Raw genomic sequence first — 13,644 nt, 5'->3', positions numbered from 1 at the left:
GAGAGAGAGAGAGAGAGAAAGAAATCCTACAGTCTGTACTGCATCCTCATAATTTCCCAACCTATAGTCCCTTCCCCCTTGTCTATGCCACGCCCCTCTATAACTACCGCATTCCCCAGCGTAGTTCTGTGCCTTCGTCTGCGCCCCCTGATACCATTTTCTAACCCTTTCCACCAGAGGTCAGGTCCAGTCACGCTTCGAACCTGACTTAACATTTACCAAAGTTCTTAACCAATTTGAAGGATAAGTAAGACCCCATACCCGCGAACTGTTATCAGGAATCACTCTTGTTTTTTCGTATACTTTTCACTTTAATATTCATTCTAGTTTATGATAGCTGTATGAATAAAGAAATAGGTGTATGAATGAAGAAAAATGTATAAACAGGCACTCTAATATACGGCTGTAAGTTCAGGAAAGATCGTAAATGTGAAAGCTTGTTAATGGGACTGGTTGGCAAGGGGGTTCGGCTGGTGGTGGGGTGGGAGGCCTTGGGTAGGGTATATGTGGTGCTGGGGCGATAAAAAGTGGAATGGACAAGGTGATAAGGGAGAGATATAGGTGTGATGGAAGGCTGGTATAGGGGTGAGAGTTGGTGGTATGTGGGTGTGAATGGTGTGTGTGTGTGTGTGTGTGTGTAGGTGGGATTTGAGTGGCTAAACACACACACACACACACACACACACACACACACACACACACACACACAGGTACGGGTTGTGGAGGTGCAGGAGGCCTTGGGTGGGTAAGCGTACTCTGAGGGTGATTGATAGAAAAAGAGGCACAGATAAGGTGATAAGGGTGAGAGATAAGAGTGACAGGTGAGAGAGATAAGAGTGAGACTTTAGATGGTGTGGGTTGGAAGGGAGTGTGTGTGCGTGGGAAGAAAGTGTAGAATGTGTGTGTGTGTGTGTGTGTGTGTGTGTGTGTGTGTGTGAAAGAGAGAGTGAGAGAGAAAGAGAGAGAACGATAGCCGTCAAGATTGTGAGCAGTGTGAAAGGATGAGGAAGTTATATGTGGTTGTGTGTGTGTGTGTGTGTGTGTGTGTGTGTGTGTGTGTGTGTGTGTGTGTGTGTGTGTGTGTGTGTGTGTCGCGTGTAGCTGTCGTGTGTGGCGGGGGTGTTTGGAGGGGTGAGAGGTTGGAGGTGATGCACTTGAAGTGGTTTACGTGGCCTTGTCTGTGTTATGCCATTTTCAAGCACCTGTCTTCTCCACTTGTCTTTCCCCACACACCCCTTTATCCTCACACGTTCCTCTCCTTCCACTGACTTCACTCTCCTTGCCCTTCTTATCTTTCCTTTCCTCTCTTACTTGTTCACTTGGCTCCATTCCCTTTTCTTGCCCCTTTAACCTTTCCACTTGCCTCCCTCCCCCTTCTGTTTCCTCCTCTTTCCTTGGACTTCCCACTCTTCCATTCGCTTACCCACCTTTTTTACTCTCACTTTCCCTTTCCATTGCTTTTGCTATCTCCACCCTGTGCCTTTCCCCTTGTATTTCTTTATTTTTCGCCTACTCCCATTTTCTTGTCCTTTTTACCTATCCACCTTCCTACCATCCCATCCATGTACTCCTCTCCCATTATCGTACTCTCCCTCCGTCATGTCAGCCTCTTTTTCATTCGTTCACCTTGCCTCCGTTCCCTTCCTGCTCCTTTCCGTGCCCTTGCATTCCTCCCTTTCCATTTTCCTTACCCTTTCTTTCCTGTTCACTTGCATTCCTCTCTATCCCAAGTGTATCTTTCCCTTGCTTGCCGAACCCTTCCACATCTCTTCCTACTCCTTCCACATGGCCTGCATCCCTGTCTGTGTTGTTCTCCCATTCCCTCTTATTTCACACTTCCCTTGTACTCAACTCTCGCTTTCTTCCTTTTCTCTTACCACCACTTACTTTTTCGCGTATTATTCACCTTACTTCCTCTCCCCCTATCTCCCCTGCATCCTCTTCTCTTACCCTTTACTTTCTCTCCTCCTCCTCCTCCTCCCCGTCCCTTTTACTTCCTCTTTCTCTTCCCCTTTCCTTCCATTGCGGTTTACTCATTTCCTCTGCGCCTTCGTTTTCTTGGCTTCCTTACCCCTTGCTTCCCTCTCTTTCTCTCTGCCTCCCTTCTCCTTCCAGTCCTCCCCATTCCTTTCCTATCCTTGCTTTCCTCTTTCTTTGTTCACCTTCCCGTCTTCGTGCCCCCTTTCAATCTCCTCTTATATTATTCTCTCTTGCACTAAATGTTTCCCTTCATTCCCTCCAAATCCTCCCGTCGTCATCCCCTCTTCCCATCCTTCCTTCGTCTTCGTCGGTTCCCCTTTCTTGCATCACCTTCTCATCTCTCTCTTCCCTTTCCCCTTCGTTTCTTCACACTTTCTATCTTCTCCGTCCTCACGTCCTCTCTTCAACCTCTTCCCAGCTCGCTTCCCTTCCCTCTTTCTTCCCCTTCCTCCCTTGTCCACGTGCTTCTCCTCCATTCTCTCTGTATCTCCTTATCCGGTGACCCTTGCCCCCACCTCCCCTCTTATCTTGCTCCCCCTTGCCTCTTTGTCTCATGTTCTCTCCTCTGTCTCCCTTGCTTCCCTCTTCTCTTTATACCTTGAAAATAAAGGGACGACTGCGAGTATTAACCCCCAGTACATAGACACTTTTATTACTCGTATTTTGTTCTTGCCACCTTCTGACGATTCTATTTACGTTATATGTAGCCCTCATTAAGCCCATCAAACGTCTTAAATTGAAGAAAGTCGTCTGTAGCTAGTAAGGAGAAAAGATAAAGTGCGTCATCGTAGTTGAGGGTTTGCCAGACACTGTAACATATGAATCAGAGGGGCCGTGCCTGGCTGTACGCCCTTGCCAGGAAAAAAAAAAGAAAAAAAATTGCTCGTGCATGTCAAGTTCTTACCATCCCTTGTATGGAAGAAGGTGCTTTAAATTCCTGGCTGGTATGCTGATGTGGATATTCGAAAATTACTGTCTGTATCCTGATAATTACTTGCTTCTCCTTTTACGCTAAGTGGTGCTCAAGAGTCCAGGGATCGAATTTACCAAGGATCAAAAGCCGTTAAGTCCGGTGACGTATTCTCTAGTTCAGTCTTGCTATCACCAGATGATTTTATTCAACTTGGAGACTTATCAGACAGCTTTTAGTAACACCTTTGATACTGGAGGCCTGTCCTTAGTTGAGTAAAATCTTAAGTAGGATGGATGTATAAAGTATAAAAATTGCTTTACCAGATTGAGGGGGTAACAGTTTTCAAGAAAGCAAAGATTCTTAGCAGTTCGCTGTTATCTGAAAGTCTTGTTTCTTTGTTTGATTGTTTGTTTTACTGTACAGTAGTCGCTGAGTTTATTTTGTGAAGTATATGGTAACTATTTGAGTGAAGGCAAAAGTAATGAACAAACATTTTTATACATAACTTAAGCCCATGATGTTTGTAAATATGGATGCTTTGGTCAAGATGTGGAGAATTCCTGTCTGTGGTCAGAGTCCGAAAAATGTGCCGTACTGGTGCGTGCCCTGATATTTTTTTATTTTTTTTACTAACTCCATGTGGACACTGAACATAACATGCTTTAGAGTTTACATACGTCAATTCAGCAGGGAAAATTGTGGTTCTTTCATCTTAGCTTGGCTCAGGTTTTCTTAGTTTTGCTGCATATTTCACGTACCCGAGCGGCAGAAAAAAAGAAAAATAAAACGGGGATGGGGGTATACGGTTCTACACCCTTTCCATAGTTTCCTGAGTGACTAGCATCATATTCTAGTGATAATCTCTTGATAAAGCTTAGTATTCAAAAGGAGGGGAAGGCAAATTTAGGCTAGGGTAATGTGAAGAGAATATAGTGTGCATCCAGGGATTTGTTTTCAATTGGTTATCATTTGTAAATAGAGTACTGTATTGGTGTGTGTGTGTGTGTGTGTGTGTGTGTGTGTGTGTGTGTGTGTTGGCGGATCTGGTAGTGTACAATACTGTTCCAGGGTGGTCAGATAGGTGGTGGTAATGTAATTGAAGGTGTTGTGTAGTGGCAGGTAGTAATGGGTTGTAGTAATGGTAGTAACAGTGGGTGGTGGTTGTGTGGTAGCAGGTATCAGATGGTAGTATTGATAATTGTAGTGGTGTTGCAGGTATTAGGTGATGGTGGCAGGTAGCACATGGTGGTAGTGGTGGTCGTTGGTAAGGGATAGTAGTGGTCGTGTGGTGGTCCAGCATCACATGTAAATGAAACTCAAGTGTAGGACGACTTGTGTACAAGGGGGCCCTGGTTCGAGCGTGACGGCTATACCCCTCACCCCTCCTCTGGTGTGATATAACCACGTGATTAGATTCAGATTTCGTTTTCCCATCATATCTCCAAGCTTATTTCGTATTCAAGGTGTGCCGGAGTTCCTCGAATATTTTTTTTTCCCTCTCGCCACGTCCATATGCAGTATTGTATTATTTTTCTTCCTTCCTGTCCGACGAGGAACGGGCCACGGACGAGATGCTGACTCGGTGGCCGCTGTAATTGGTCTGGAGGCTGTTACCAGACGGGGGACCATGTTTTTGTATCACCCACCCCAGCGGGAAGTCCGCAAAGTTGTAGGAAACTAGACGGGGATATAATTATTTCCGTCTTGTCTGGGGTGCTTGAAGTCTCCATCCCGTACGCTGTTTACCCTCCGTGTGTCGATAAAGGGCAGCAAAATGTCCCAGATGCTCGTGTTGGCCTCCAGCAACTCGTCGCACTTTCTCAAGAGGCTAGTGGTGGTGGGTTGCTTGCTAGCGTTGTGTGTTTTGATTTCCCCGATCGTTCTTTTATCACTTGTCACATAGGTATCCCGTGTGTGTGGATGTGGAAACCCAGAGGCATGTTGTGACAATCTGGGTGTAAATGTTTGGGTTCTGACAGTGTTTGGGGTGAGAGACGAAGTTTTTCAGGTGAGAGTAGGCAACCCCAGTGGACTGGAAGGGCGGCGTGGAGTGGCTCAGCGTCGGGGAGCTGCGTTAGTAGCGGGGAGTTACCTGCCGAGTTCCTACCTGCGGAATTCGTATGTAGGTGCATGTGTGTGTTTAGTGATCGGAAGGTACTGTGCATCGCGTCTGTGAAAAATTACCTGCGTGCTTTAGTTCGTCTTGCATGGATTACTATCGCCTTCGGAACACCACCCATGCGACTGAAAACTATTGTGACGAGGAAGTAAGAAAAAAAAAAAAATGGTACCCAATCGGTGGAGAGACTGCGATGGGTGTGGAGTGGGATGGTTGGCATACAGTCAACACCCAAATGTTTTTCTAACGTTGGCTGGTGTGGTGACTGACTGTGTGTGTATATTGGTCAGTAGAAACAGTTGTGTGACGAAGAGAGAGGAGGGGAAGGAGGGACATTTTGGCACATAGACGGGAAGGGGAAAAGGTTGAAAGTTGAAAGAGTTCGCGGTGGTGGTGGGGTATTGATGGTGGGGCCCCTGGGCGAGTTAAGGTACAGATGTCACTGGATATTAAAGGGGCAAGGATGTGGTATTTGTGGTGGGTAGGGGAGGGTCCGTGTTGTGGCCAGGTAGATTAAGCAGGTAGGTAAAGGATAGATAGTAGGTATATAAGGGAGAGAGGAGGGTAGGAGGAGGAGAGCAGTAGGTGGGTAGAGTGGAGCGTGGTAGGTAAATTTAATATGGGAGGTAGACAGGCACAATCCAGGAAAGGCATTTCAGGAAGGAGAGACTCAGGTTGGTAGATAGGGAGTAAGGTTGGTAGAAAAAGGAGGAGAGATTGGTAGAAGGACTTTTATGTGTGTAAATGTTGAGAGGTAGATGGAGAGCGACGTAGGCAAGGAGAGGAGAGAGGTAGGTAGGCAGGCAGAGAAGGAGACAGAGAGAGAAGTGGGCAGGCAGAGAGCAGAGGAGAGAGGGAAGGGTTTTAGCTGGCATTTCCGTCCTGCCCCTCAGCCCACCACACCTGAACTCATCACCACACCCGCACCCTTCATCACACCTGCAGCTTTCAATACACCTATACTCTTCACCACGCCTGCACCTTTCACCACACCTACACCCCTCACCACATCCACCACATCAGCACCTCTCACTACATCTGTACTTCTGACCAGACTTACACATCTTTCACCACATCTACACCTACCTGCAGCCCATTGCAACTACATCTCTGACGTCACCCGCACCTCTTTCATCGCACCTACGAGTCTCCCCATTACATCTGCAAATCTCACCACCACACATATACCAGTTTCACCACACCTACCTCCCTCCCACCACATTTCCGCCTCTCTGACCACACCTTCACCTCTGGCCACATTTATTTCTCTCCCACCACATCGACACATCTTTGCGAGCTCTCATGAACACACACACACACACACACACACACACACACACACACACACACACACACACACACACACACACACACACACACACACACACACACACACACACAGCCCTCTAAATACACCCTCCAACCAAACCATCACACCTTTTTTACCCTCATCCACACCTGGTATCAAATATTTAACACACACACACACACACACACACACACACACACACACACACAGTCTACCCCTCTCATGTACACATTTGGCCCCATTCTTTCCACTGTACACGTGCCCTTTCCTACCTGGTTTCGAATAGATGACTCCGGCACGATCTCTCACACACACACACACACACACACACACACACACACACACACACACACACGAGCGCTTGTTGCATAAGGGCTGAGTGTCTTTGCGTGTTTTTGCGATGTCGTGAAGCAACCAACCCACACACTAGATTGCCTGCTCACCATTTTTGCCTTATTTGTTTTTTTCGTAGGCGAGGCGAGCTGAAAGTAAAGGAGCTGATGAAATAGACATGCGTGAATATCAGAGAGAGGGAGACAGAGAGAGAGAGAGAGAGAGGGAGGGAGGGAGGGAGAGAGAGAGAGAGAGAGAGAGAGAGAGGTGATCGCGTGTGTGGAGGGGGGGATGGCTTTGTGTTTACAGCAGCTGCCTGGGGTGGAGGAAGGGTAGCGGGGTTAGAATGGAGGAGGTGAGGGAATTGTGGTAGTGGGGAAGTGTGGAAGGGGTAGAGCTGGGGGTGGAAAAAGTATTGAAGTGGCAGAGGGTGGAGAGGGCGTAGGTGCGGGGATGGAAGGGGATAGAGGATATGATGGAAAGGTAAGGGGAACGGTGGAACGGGCAGGGGAAAAGGTTAGAGGAATAGGAGGTTAGGTTGGACGTGTGTAAGAGTGAGGGTGGAGGGGGTAGTGGCTGGAGTGGAGGGGGAGGGTGTTAGGGTGGAGGGATAATGACCAGGAAGTGGAAGGATACGTAGCTTTGGGTGGAGGGGCAGTAGGAATGGGGATGGAGTTAGCGTAGTGGAAGGAGAGATAGTAAAAGGTCGGGAGCGAGTTAGGTAGTGTTGAGATGATGTTATAGGAAGTTTAGGGTGAAAGATGGATTAGCCTAGTTGATGGGAAAATGAAAGGGTTTGTAGAAGTAGAATGAATGGTAGGGTTGCATATCACAAGACTAACAGCAGTGAAATGTAGCTTATAAGAGTGATGGCAATAATATCACTGATCTGTAGTGTATGTATTGTTAGACTTGCAAGAGGTAGAAGACTAAAGGATTACGGTGGAGTGGTCAGTAGGGAAGGGGTGGGGGATGAAGGGGTGCTGGAGCGAAGGTAATGGCCAGGGGAAAAGGGGGAGGGGCCAGAGTTGTATTGTAGTTTGCAGTGGTGACTGGGTAGCACCTCATAGATTTATTTTGTACATTACACTTTCATATTCTTGTATACGTCATTAATATTTTAAAATTTATTTTCGACGTAGTTTGCATCAGTAACATACGAGTGGATATTGAATTACAATAGGCAAAGTAAATTGCTTAGGTGATGGTGTTTCGAAGTCTCCTAAGTCAACGAGAATACGGCCCACAGTTGCCGCCTCGTCCCCCTACACGCGTCGATACAGACACGTGTTGGCCACAGTTCTGTTTACCTGGGCCAGAGGGGAACACCGGGGTAGGGGATGTACCTGGGGGGGAGGGGATTTACCTGGAGGGAGAAGGGGCTACCTGGCTCTCTCCCGTATACCTGGGGAAGATCACAGGACCCCCATTTTTTGTTGTTGTTGTTGCTGGGATGGGGAAAGAAGGAGGTGTGGAGTCCGTTGGTGGAATGATGTGGAAGAGGAAACTGAGGGAGATGTTGGTGAGAGCTGAAAAGACTAGTTTTTGTTGTTGATGTGTGTGTTGATGTTGTTGTTAATGTGATTGTTGTTGTTGACCACAGCTTGTTCTAGATGCGATTAGAGATGTACAAGGGAGAAGGAGTGGATGGTAAAATGATATTGGCAAGAGAATCAAGGAAGGTGTCCAAGGGAGAAATGTGTGTTGATGGAAAGAGTGATGATTGGGAAGAAAACCGATGGCGGATGTCGATGATAGAAGGATTGGTAGTGGAAGTGAAGAGAGGGAGGTGCCGAAGAGAGAAGTTACGTGAAAATTAGAAAGTATGACTAACAAGAGACGTGGTTTGGAAAGGCAGTGAAAGAGGTGTGAAGGGGAAAAAGGATATGTCGATTGAAAGAAAGAGTGCCAATAAAACTGAGGCAAGCGTCGAAGAGAGAAAGACTGTCGATGGAGGAAGGACTGAGTGATGCGAGAGGTGAAGAAGGTGTCGAGGGAAGAGACATGGAAGAAGGGAAATGTCGATAGGGGAGGGGCTGCGAGAAGTATTGAAAGGGGGGTGGGGCGGGGTACTGAGAAAGACAGCGATGAAGGATAGTATCATATGTTAGGGAGAGGAGAGCGTGTGTGTGTTTGGGAGAGGGGACAGTGAGTGAGGAGAGGAGGGGGCAGTGAGTAAGAGGTGTTGACAGGGAGAGAGATGAGAAAGACATGGATGCAAAAGGGTGTCGTATGCTTGGGTGGGAAGGGGCCGCTTGTCGATGGTGATAGAGGCAGTGAGGGTTGTGTGGATAGGAGAGGGGGCTGACTGACAGAGCTTTTGTCAGGAAAAAGGGAGAGCGAGAAACAGTGATGCATGAGGGTATCGTATGTAATGATAGCTTGAATATGTCAGTCGAAGGTGATAGAAGCAGTGAAGGAAGTGTCAGTAAGAGAGGGACTGTCTGAAGTGTAGATTGAAACAGAGAGCGAGAAAACTGTAGCTAAATAAGGGTATCGTCTTTGAGTGGGAAGGGGTCACTTGATGGAAAAAGTGGTGAGTGAGAGTAATGTAGATGGGAGGTGGGAGTGTCAGTGATGTCGATAGGAGGGGGAGGGAAAAAGCTGTTGATATTGAAGGGTATCATATGTTAGCATGGGGAAGGGAGGTGTGTGGAAGGGTAACTGGTCCCCTTCTCCATACACCCGAGGGGAGGGAGGGACCACAAAAAGCTGCTGGTGGGAATGGGATGTCTGGTGGTAAAATGGAAGGGTTCATGAGGGTTGGTTTCTGGTAGTCTGCAGGAGAAAACAATTAGAAAACGGCTTGTGGTTACCGGTATCCAGCCTATACCTTATGGGGAAGTAGCGTGTGTGTGTGTGTGTGTGTGTGTGTGTGTGTGTGTGTGTGTGTGTGCGTGTACGTGTGTGTGTGTGTGTGTGTGTGTGTGTGTGTGTGTGTGTGTGTGTGTGTGTGTGTGTGTGTGTGTGTGCGTGTACGTGTGTGTGTGTGTGCGTGTACGTGTGTGTGTGTGTGTGTGTGTGTGTGTGTGTGTGTGTGTTTCTGTTAGTTCAAGTTTGTTAGAAGGCGGGATTTTTAGAAACAGAAATATGTGGTTGGCAAGTGCTTGTTGTACTGTGAAGAAGAGAAGTTATTGTTACTGTCGCCATATAAAGGCCGAAAGTGGTTGACGTACGATAGTCTAAGGGGAAAAAAAATACAGGACGTGTATATTAACTTCTCATATGCCTTGGGGGAAACGATCGGCTGCAGGTGGATAAGAGGGATTGTCATTGGAGACCTCTCAGGGAGTATTGAAGAGGGATTATATGAAGTGAGGATGATAAGTGGGGAGGCTTCTGTTAGTCCAAGATTATTAGAAGATGGTATGGTTAGAATCAGCAGGGGAAAAATATATAATACCGTAGGTAGGTCGTTATACTCGTAATTGAAAAAAAAAAAAATCTTGCCCTAGAAAGGCTGATAATGAGAGTAAAGTTAACTGGCATTGATGGGAGGGAGGTTTGTGTTGGTCCAAGGTTGTTTAGAGGAGCAAGGAGGTTGTGACGACCACCTGAGTTGAAGTAAGTGGCAGGTAAGAGTCTGGTGCACACTCACCTTAGAAATTATGACCGCTTTCTGTACTTAATGGCAGTAATGTGGAATGAATACTTGAAATAGTGTACCGGTACCGTACTCGTATACTGCATTTACTGAATCATGTTGTTTTTGTAACACTCATTAACATTAAGACATGGCGAATTAGTTACTCAATTATTAAACAAGACCGAAACATACGGGGAAACTTCGCTCAAATCCAGTTTCATCAAACATATGGGTAACGAGACGTCTTTTGTTGACTTAACCTTGAGGCTGCTCAGTAGGGACCTGACTAAGCAGCAACGCTGATCACAAAGAGAGAGAGAGAGAGAGAGAGAGAGAGAGAGAGAGAGAGTTGTATTAATGATTCTAGCAAAACAGAAACACCAGCACAGTTGTCGACAGAAGCTCCTCCTTTCAGTGTTCGATAATGTGTTCATCATGTATGAACTTCGTGTGAAAGATATTAAATTTGAAACTGATAGTAATGGTTTTTGTTCAAACTTAATCAGTCATTGTGTCAAAAATGAAGTTCACATGATAATCTCAGTGTTGCTACAAAAACAGTGTAATCACGTAGAGAACAGAATCTTCCTGATATTAGTGCAAGAGTATAGGAAATCAGATTCATAAAATGTCTTGAGTTTAACGTGTGTAGTACTTTGCGTATATTTATTTTTACTCATACAGCTGTTAAACACTGCACAACCAAAGTCAATTTGATCTTAAAGTGAATGAAGGCTCGTAGAAGGACGTACCGGGTAAATATTTCTGATTATATAGTTATGGAGATTTGTTTCACGTAAAAAATGGATAAGAACGTTTATGACTACTGGCCAGGCGTGTGCACTGTAAAGAGTGGTAGTTGGGAGAACGGTATGCTTTTAGGCTGTTGATCAACCGTGGAGTGAAGAATGGGGAGGAGGCTTTTAAGGCAAGAACCGTGCTTCAGTGGGCTGGTAACGTTCCCCAACACTTACACTCTCCTGCTCCTATTTGTTTTTGCATAGGGTGTGTAAATTAACTGATGAGATTTATGATGATTAAGGTATATAGGTATGGTGTGTTGTGGGTATACAAGTAGGGTTGCAGGAGATAACGAAGAAAGCAAGAGGAGGAAGAGGCGAATGGAATGTGTGTTGGTCAGCCCATAAGGGTAGTAGATAAAACGTATTGGAACGCTCGTTTTTGTGGTCATCATTGTGTTCAAAACTTAGTGCTACAGGATCTTACTATAGTCGGCCTTGCGCCCGCAAGCGCCTGTGGTGTGGCTCGCACCTGTTTACAATGGTGCCACGTTTCCTCAACTTGCGATGTGAAACGGAAGCTATTTATGTACAAGGCATCACAAATTCGATAAATTCAGATGAATAAAACTTACACTTGTGTATTTTGATGGATGAATCAACAGTAATCTAATTATGCATAAAATATTTATACAGTAACACAGAAACATGGCATACATATTGTACAGTGTTGCTAAAAGAAATAGCAGTCACTTTTAATGTTTTTTAGCGTAGTTTTAGGGTGGTTAATAATATTACAGTTATGGATATAATAGAATGAGCCTGAAAAAAGAAGAAATATGCCAATATCCAAAGTAAAAGAAATAATTCATATAATTCTTGTGAGTGGCAGCACTGACAGATAGCTTCCCTACAGAGAGAGAGAGAGAGAGAGAGAGAGGCAGGAGAGGGGCATGCATTGAATGCATTGTCGGCATCACTAAATATAACAAAACCAAATTAACAAATGAAAGCACAATTATAAATAACTTATAAAAGAATCAAAAGTACTCAGGGTGGCTCACATTTCCCGCCATGTGGTAGGTGAATCCAGCCCCCCCTTCCCCTTCCCTCCCTTCTTAATCCCTCCTGGGTGTCTCAGGTCAAATCCCCCTTCACACTTCCCCTCCCCCCTGGACCACCACCCCAACAAACCCACATCCACACTCCCACCCACACCTACACCCACACCCCACTACGTCGGGGTGTATGAATCAGTAACGTAACAAACCTCTCAGCAGACAGTAACTTTGACACTCCATCTACTACTAAATATAACAAAACCAAATTAACAGATGAAAGCACAATTATAAATAACTTATAAAAGAATCAAAAGTACTCAGGGTGGCTCACATCTCCCGCCAGGAGAGAGAGAGAGAGAGAGAGAGAGATAACGGTATAGAAAACGTGGCAACACTGTACACAGGTGCGGACCACACCACAGCCGCAAACGTGCGCGAGTCCTACTATAGGAGAGCAAGAGGAGAGGAAGGTGAAGTTGGGGGTAGTGTAGGGTGTCTTATAACACTAGTGGTTGAGGTATACAGGAGTGGTCGTTACTGTGTATACGTAGTGTTGATCGATATCGAGTTGTCTGTTATAAAAGGCATCAGAAGATTCCTAGTAAAGCAAGGAGATAGGAATAGGTGTCGGGGAGCTTATAAGGGAAGTTATTAAGGGAGACTAGGGGTGTGCGTAAGATGCATACACATGTGATGTTAGGGTATACTGTTAGGACTGCAGAAGATCAGAGGGCAAGAGGAGGAGAGGGAAAAGGAGTGTCGAGTAACTTATAGGGAGTGTGGTCAAGGTAAGTAATGGTGATTGGTTAAAGTGTATATAAAGGAGTGGTCGGTTCTAGTTAGTGTGTAAACCTGTACGGCTGCAGGACCTCGCTAGTACAGCAAGAAGACGACGAGGTGAATGAAGGGAGGAGGAGGAGGAAGATTGTTAGGAGGAGGCGTGACCGAAATGCCTGAGAGAGCCAGCGCGTTGGTTCCTCGCCACGGCTCAGGGTGTTGTGTATTCCAGAGCACCCCTCTTGTTGTAACGTATCTTTGCCATCCCTGCTGCTATATCCGAACCGTACACACACTCTCCACGCCTCCCACCTCCCCTTCCTCACTGTCCGAAGGAAGAGAGGAGGTGTGAAGGAAGTAAATACGGTTGTAAAACTGATAAAAGACGAACAAAAAAAGGACTAATTTGGGGGAGACTAAAAAAGTAGGTGTGTGTGAGAAAGACATGTGGGGAGGTTAAAAACTGAAATGAGAATATAGAAATAGAGGTAATCAGTCGCAGGGAAAGTAATTGCACGAGAAGATAGAGTGTTTAGAAAGTAAATATAAGATAATTGAAAAGGAAATGATTAGGGTTTGGCGCCCCACCCTCCATATTTTTTTTTTTTTACTTGATAGTCAACGGTTTGACTGTCTGAAAGGAAGCAATGAAGCACATATGCGTGGAAGGTATGTTTATTAAGTAGAACCAGGATTCAGGCGGCGTGAATGGTGAGTGAATGAGAGTGTGACCACTTAATTGGGCAGACCCTGATTTCTTCCCATTCTCTGGATTTTTTGCATGCTCTCTGGACCCTACCTCACCCGATCCTTAGGTGGAAAAATA

This window comes from Coenobita brevimanus, chromosome 64 (genome assembly GCF_032717465.1).
Source record: "Coenobita brevimanus isolate Jiangsu-jjx chromosome 64, ASM3271746v2, whole genome shotgun sequence".
Taxonomy (NCBI): domain Eukaryota; kingdom Metazoa; phylum Arthropoda; class Malacostraca; order Decapoda; family Coenobitidae; genus Coenobita; species Coenobita brevimanus.
The sequence above is the reverse complement of the archived record's forward strand: the minus strand, read 5'-3'. Positions refer to the sequence as shown.